The sequence below is a fragment of the Bos taurus genome, chromosome 19 (genome assembly GCF_002263795.3).
Source record: "Bos taurus isolate L1 Dominette 01449 registration number 42190680 breed Hereford chromosome 19, ARS-UCD2.0, whole genome shotgun sequence".
Classification (NCBI taxonomy): Eukaryota; Metazoa; Chordata; class Mammalia; order Artiodactyla; family Bovidae; genus Bos; species Bos taurus.
In genome coordinates this window covers 36,758,296-36,765,910 of record NC_037346.1, presented here as the reverse complement: position 1 = coordinate 36,765,910, position 7,615 = coordinate 36,758,296, and positions in this window count along the sequence as shown.

Sequence of the window (7,615 nt, the reverse complement as noted above, 5' to 3'; positions counted from 1 at the left end):
AGCCGGGTGTGGAGCCCTGGTAATGAGGTTTTTCGGAGTGGGGCTCCCATCAGATAAGCAGTCCTTCATGGCTTTCCACTTACTATTCTAATGAGGGACGCTGCTGAGGGACAGGTGGGTCCAGGTCCCACGTGGTACCTGCCTTCTCACCTTGGCTGAGTTGAGCCCTGGGGCTGTACGACCTCTGGGGTCCCATGATGTCCTGTGTCCAAGAAGGCCTTTGGACAGTTCCTCTAAATGGAGGCAGGGACTGTGGTTGCCTTTCTTACCCCATGTAGAGCCTCCGCCGTGCTGTTCAAAAAGGCTTTGGGTCAGACGCCAGGAAGAACCTTCCAGGTCACAGAGGTACATGATAATAAGCCTGAGAGTTTCAGGTCCACGGGGAGGTAGAATTAGAGAGTCAGTCCCCTGCTTCAGGTTTTGGAGGGCCACCCTGCTGTTGTGGCACCGGGCAATGTTTGGGACAGGCAGGCAGGGGACAGCAGAGGGAAGGGGGCACCCGCATTAGCACCAAAAAAGACCTGAGGGTCATACACACCCAGGAAAAGGGAGACATTGGTCCTCTTCTGGCTTATTTTCCTCTCCCAGACATAAAAATCAGGTTCTATGAAAACACTGAGAAAAAATGTCAATAGTGTGGTGAGCTGAGGCCTGGCACCTGCAGCAACAATTAGCAGAGGTGTGGGAGACCCGGGTTCGATCCCTGGGTTGGGAAGATCCCCTGGAGAAGGAAATGGCAACCCACTCCTGTACTCTTGCTTGGAGAATCCCATGGAGGGAGGAGCCTGGTAGGCTACAGTCCATGGGATCGTAAAGAGTCGGACACGATTGAGCTACTTCACCCTCCAGACCTTGATGCTGGCAAAGGTGGAGTGCAAAAGGAGAAGAGGGTGGCAGAGGATGACATGGTTGGACGGCATCACCGATTCAATGGACATGAACTTGGGCGAGCTCCAGGAGATGGTGAGGGACAGGGACGGCTGGTGTGATGCAGTCCATGGGGTCACAAAGAGTAGGACCTGACAGCAATTAAACAACCCTCCCCTCGATGGACACCTAAAGGTCATTCTACTGGCTCCTCCAGGAGGACGGACCGGAGGTCGCCCCAGCCGTGCTCCTGCCTCCAGACTGACTGCTCTGTTGTTCCACCAAGAGGCTGCCCCACACTCCCCCTTGCTTACTTCGCGGTCTTAGACAAGTGGTTGCCTCAGTTTCCCCATCAGTTTCCCCATCTGTAAAGTGAGGATAAGAGAGTGGGAGAGGGATGACATAGTCCCTGTAAAGCTCTTAACACAGAATCTGGCATTCACTGGGTTTCTCCAAAGGCCCCTTTCGAGTGCCCTCCTGGAGGTTCTTTCTGCTGTCTGCCTGCCACCCCTCCTTGGTGTATGGAGTACGACACAGTGTCCCCTTCCCAGCCTACGTGGGGAAGCAGGGTAGGGGGATGTTGGTCCTTCCTGCCCTCAGTTTCCCTTTCTTAAATGTGGCTCCCCTCCTCTCCCCCAACTACCCACTGCGCCCCCCTCCCAGGCCTGCATGGTGAGATAATGTCTAAGAGATACTTGGAGTTACTTGGAGGAAGAGGCCAGACAGTGAGTGACCAGAGGTGATTATCTGGCGTGACTAAAGCAGCGGTTTCCCTCCCCCCCAGCCCAGGCAGAAGGGAGGGGGACATCCGAGGTCACGCTCCAGAAGGAACTTCCCAAGAAGGGCTAGACCTGGGGAAGCCGACCTTGGGAGAGAGGATTCAGGTGATTTTTCACAGGAAAAAACAATAACTCATCCCTTTTGGGAGGGGTTTTGAGGCAGGGGGCTGGCCAAAATGGCTCCATTCTCCCCTTGAACAACCACCCTATTTCCTGCTCTCAGCCTGTCCCTCCTTGGATGCCACTGTTCACCCTGGCCCTTGGCTCCTGCCCTTCTCCTCTCTACCTCTCAAGGGGACCTGGCTCCCTCCCAGGACCTCCTCCCCATCCTGCCGGGGTCCCCACTATGGCAGCCCAAGTTTAGACGCCTCTCTCAGCAGCAGAGATTCCTCTGCAGGAGGAAGATCCATTTTCCTCTCTCTCTTTACTCCTCTGCCCACCCCAACCCGAGAGGCCTGCAGAGGACCCGAAGGCTGCCCACTGAGAGTGGGGGTGGGCAGCAGGACTCCCATCAGCTCCCCCAGCCTCCTGTCCGTGGAGTGAGCCAGCAGGCAGGAGGGCTGCAGTTCCCACCCAGACCTCTGGGTGCTGCCCAACTGCTGTGGTTGGCTCTCCCCTGAAGGACCTGGCAGGTATTCACCTTCACTCCAACCCTCCTCTTACACCCTCAGAAGGGGCCGCCTTCATTTAGAAAAGAGAAGCAGCCACTAATACGAAATATTTTCATAAACATAATCTCTTTGATCCTAGTTATTAGTATGGCCGACTCCCATTTTACACATGGGAAAACTGAGGCACAGGGAAGCCAAGTGGCTCACCCCGGGTCCCACGGAAGCGTGAGGAATCCTGACAAAGCCTCGGGAAGACAAGAATGAGCCTGCAGAGCCAGGCAGCCTCCAATGCCTGTGTGTGGGAAGCAGATACTCTGGCTTGTTCTGGTCTCCCAGTGCCGCAGAAAGGAGAGTGGAAGGTGTGCCTAGGGGACTGAGCCTTGGTGAGGGGCTCCAGTCTAGCCTTTGCTGTGGTCTTACTGCTAAGTACATGCTTAGGATACAGAATTTCTGTAAGCAGTACTGAAGTCGATAGAATACAAAGTGCTCCATAACTCCATCAGGTAACTCTGGTTAATGGTGTGCTTCCTGCCAGAACTTTGTAGCATTCAAAAAAATTTTTTCAACACAAATGGGACTTTATTAACAAACAGTAAAGAACAAACAGTTCCTTGACTGGGTTTTCCATCATTCCTATCTCCATACACAAACAGCGATCTTTCAAACAGAGCACCCACTGTGGACGAAATCTAATTTGGTGAACCTTTCTTACCAGGAGGCATCGGGCAGTCCCATCACAGGTGATGATCAACAAGGAGGTCGGTCCCTTCACATTGGTGGGAGCATACTTCTACAAAACATTCGCTCCAGCTTGGGTTTCCTGAGACATTGTCCCGAACGAGCTGTGTGTATGTCACCATCCCTAGAGGAAGGTATCCTGGTCTCCTCCTTGGTGGTTTGATCCTGGGAGCAGGGTCTGCCTTTCAGGAAGGCCTTCCACAAGTCTGACCCAAATCCCGGTGGATGGATTGAGCTGTTTCCTCCTCGCATCTCCTGGGCAGGGTCTTCCTGGGCAGCCTGGCTCCCAGCTGGCTGCTCTGTTCTATACAGCAGTGTGAGTGCACTGGGAGGAAGGGAGCACTCCTCTCCTCTCCTTGTTGGAAGCTTCTTGCAGAAAAGAGGAGAAAGACTAAGGGAAGTCTGAAGAATCACTCCTGGTGTGTTCACTGAGAGCTGGGGGTGGTAGGCCCACAAGGCACCTTTTAACCTGCCAGTCTTAATGTCTGGGAAGTGCACAGAAGTCCTTTTAAGGCTAGAAATTTCAAAGCACTTCTCAGATACATACAAAAGCTTCTCTTGGGAGATGAGGGGGTTGCTGACTGTCGCTCCCCGCGACAGTGGGGAGGTGAAAGGAAGCAGACTCAGGTGTCCCTCTCTCCTTAGCTGTTTCTGGCATTGGCTCCTGCTCCACCACCCGCTCTGGTCCAGCTGGAAGATTGGAGTCATCCTGTATGCTGTGTCTGTCTCCACACTCACCTGGCAACTTAGAATATGTGGCTCCTTGGGACTAATCAAGTCAGAGGAGTCAGCATTAACCCTTCACGTGTTAACCTGATCCACAGGTCTGTGAATTCTCAGCCAAAAACCTGCCGATAGATCTAATCGAAGGCAGAACCTTCCGGGCAACACCCAACTCCTTCCGGAGGCTGTTGCTAATTTCACTCTTAATCTTCGCACCCAGCACTCATTCACACAGCAAGCTCTTACTGCACACCTAGGTGCTGAGATCCACAGTCTCATGTATGAGTTGTGTGTGTGTCCCAGAGACCAAGCTCTCACGATGTGATAAGCGCTTTGACTGGAGAAGCTGCAACAGGAGAAATCAATGATTAGAAACTCACTCACTGATGTGCTATTAGCTCAATTATCCCTAATTGACACTGTTCCTGGCACACTAACAAGCCAGGGGAAGTCCCAGGTGGAAGAGCCAAAGCTCTGGCTGGTTTTCCCCAGGAAGCCAGAAGGCTGGATTTGAACTGCAGACCACCTGACTGCAAAGCCCTTGCTCTTTGCACCCTTCTACTGCCGGCAACAATGCCAGTGGGTGGAGACAGTCAGGCCAAGGACCTTGTGTATGGTGCACAGGTGGGTGAATGATTAACTGCCTGAACACCTTGGGTCGCAAATGTCTGTTTCCTGTGAGCCTCTCTTGGTGGCACAGATTATGTCTTATCTGTGCCATAAGTCTGTTCGAGTCCCAGGCTGGGACTGGAGCCTGGTGCATAAATGAACGTGTGAATGGATGATGAAGCCATCAGTGAGTTCCACTTTGGTAGGAACATATCAGTGGGATATCAGACTATAGAGCCAGAGGCCCCTTCCCCTCCATGAGGCTCAGCACCTTCAGGAAATGTCACTCTTGTCTGGATGGGGCAGTGCCGTGACGAGGCAGAGAGAAGACTGGCCCATCCTGGAAGCCGTGGTGGGAAGGTTGGGCAAGTTTGGTCTGGGTCTCCAGGGGATCTCCAATGGTCATCTGTTCATCCTCCAGCCTTACCGCTCCTTTGCCCCTCAGGCAGGCGAGCAGGACCTCTTCCGAGATGACCACTTAGTTGCTGAAAACAGAGATTATTAAGTGAATATCAAGTGAAAAGGACAGAGACATTGGGAAAAGGTCTTTGTTACTCAGGTCACTTATCATGGGGAAATTTCTCCTCCAGTCACACTGTTCTCCCTGGGACAACAGAAGGCTTGAAGGCTACTGCCTACCTACTGTGAGTTCCCCAGGTTCCACTCTCTAGGAACTGCTCATTGGGCTGGTCCTTTGCAGAAATTTTTAAACTTCTCAGAATCATTGATGGACTTGGGGGTGGGGACCTTGATGGGGAAAGCATATAAAACACAGGTTCCTGGTCCAGTGAATTTCAGTGGGGACATTGTGGGAACATTTTGAACAAGTGCTCCCTGATTCTGAGGCAGGTTGGTGATCTGTGGCCTACATTCAGGAAAGGACCTTGAGCAGAAATTTGGTCTTTTTCACTCCAAGAGGGGCTGGGCTGGAAACCTCAGGGGCTTGGCCGTGGTCCATTAAAGCCCCCCCGCCCCCCCACCCACCCCCCACACACACTGGGACTGCTCTGCACCAGTATCACAACAGGCCTGAGGAAGGAAGGTGGTGGGGCTCCCACAGCCCAGAGAGGGCTTGACATGTCCCTGGGCCGATCTGGGGACTTAGCTTTGGTCACCAGTTTCCTTCTCTGGGTCTACAGTAAATCTCTTGCTGCGAAGGATATTCTGAAATAGGTAGTACTAGGGGCTGGAGTTTTTCTTAGGTCTAATATGGCCCAGGGAGTGGCAGCGATCCATGCGGACAGGAGGACAGCCCCCCTACCCCACGGTAAGGAAGGAGTTGGTGAGGAACCAGTCAGCTCATCCTCAGGCTGCACTTCCTGGGTTCATCCCAGGCTGAAAGCCATTCTCTCCTTTTCTTCTTAGAAAAGTTCAGGGGGCAACTTCTTGATGTCTATCCTTAAGCTCTCCTGCTTCTAAGCAGGACATCTCCCCTGTCAGGCCGGGAGAGGGAAAGCCATCTGACCCTCATCCCATCCTGCTTTTGAATCTATTAAAAATGCCCCCACCATCCCATCAAGCCATGTTCCTCACAGGCGAGAAGCTCCTCTCTGCCCTCCCTGCTCCACAAGTGTGGAAAGGAGGAAACCTCCAGTTCCTGTGACCCCCTATTCCTCAATCCTCGAACTCCAGGCTAGTGTGTATTGGGGTGGGGGGGGCAGGAAGACCAGTTTTTCCAGCCCTGAGACCAGCCTGCCCCTGGGGGTGCATGCGAGCCCAGTAGGATGGCAGCCTGGGCCTCTGTGGAATGCGGCCCATCCGGCTCTTGCTGCCTAAGTAAGGGAGGTCGGTGTAGCAGGAGTCCAGGGCTGGCTGGTCCAGAGACATCCCCTCCCACTCAGGCCAGGAATGAGTGCCAGCAGCATCCCTCCCAGCAGCCTTTCAGATCCTATTCCACTTGGCCAGGCCATTCCTCCTTCCCTTCCCCCTGCTTGGGGGAGGTGCTCAGATTGGCCTGCTCTGCCTTCCCACATTACCTTCTCCAGCCCCTGCCTCCTTACCCTCCCTGTCTGTAGGAGGGCTTCTTCGATTGAGGGGTCACTGCTCCCTCCAGGTTACAGGCACCCCAGGCTCAGGGACCTGACAGTCTTGGTCACTGTCTATGCTCAGAACCTGGCAATCAGTGTTCAGTAAATAATGCCCACTTTCATTGCCAAACTGCTGAATTAAATGCATGAAGATGAATACATTTGTAGAGGCACAGGTTGGCTGAGAAGCCAGGCTTCCCCCACCTGACGCTAACATGGCTCATTGGTACCCAGCGTGTCCTAGCCAGCGTGGGGCCTGGAAAGAGCCAGGGTGAGCTGCTCTGCCCGCTCCCCTGCTTGCTGATCTCATCTCTCCATCCCCTTACACCCTGTTGTATTCCCCCAGCCCTCCCCACTTCTAACCTTCTTTGTCCCCATCCTATCTCTGGCCCAGGATACACAGAGCCACTTCCCCCCATATATTCCCCCTGCTCCTGGAAGCTTTGTCCTCCTTGAGGCCTTCCTGGAACTTGATTGGCTAAGACTCTCTCTTTGGTGCCCTTTTCTCCCTCGGTGAGTCTTCACCATATGTAGCCCATAGCCACGTGCCCCCATCGACCATTCCTGCCTCTGCCTGGGGCCTTGGAGTCCCTTCTGGTAGATAGCAGGGTCAGTCTGAATCCTGAGGGTTGTTACTCTGAGATGAGCTGCAGGTGGAACAGCAGTGCAGGAGCAAACACTGATTTGAGTAAGGCCGGAACCCACTCAGTTGCAGAAGTCCAGACTGGCATATGTGGTTCTCCAAGTGGTCTCCCTGAGTCCTGTTAATAATCATAGCAATGACACCTGCCATTTATTGAGCACTTACTCTATGCCAGGCTCTGTGCTAAGAACTTTTATGTGGTATTTCACCTAATTCTCATAACAGCCTTATGGTATATACTGTTATTATCTCCATTTTACTGATCAGCAAGCTGAGGCTATTGGCTTCCTACAGGAAGGAAAAAAAAAAACCTTAGCCTTTTTTAAGCCCTTGCACTCGATGGTCCTGAGCACCTGGTGCTGAGCATAGGAATGTGCAGATGTTCATCTGACATACAGTCTGGTGAGGTGGCGGAGGGCTCTGTGAGAGGGTGTGCCTAGGACTCCTGTCTCAGGTTCAAGGGCCCCATAGTCCCAAGGAGCTGGTGCCAGCCTGGGGACTGTCCTACTCTGTGTTCATTTCCTCAGGATTTCAGACAAAGGATAGACAGACAGCAGGAAGTACTTTGGGACAAAGCTAAGTGTAGCCTCTGAGGCCCAGGATCTCATCTCTGTCCCT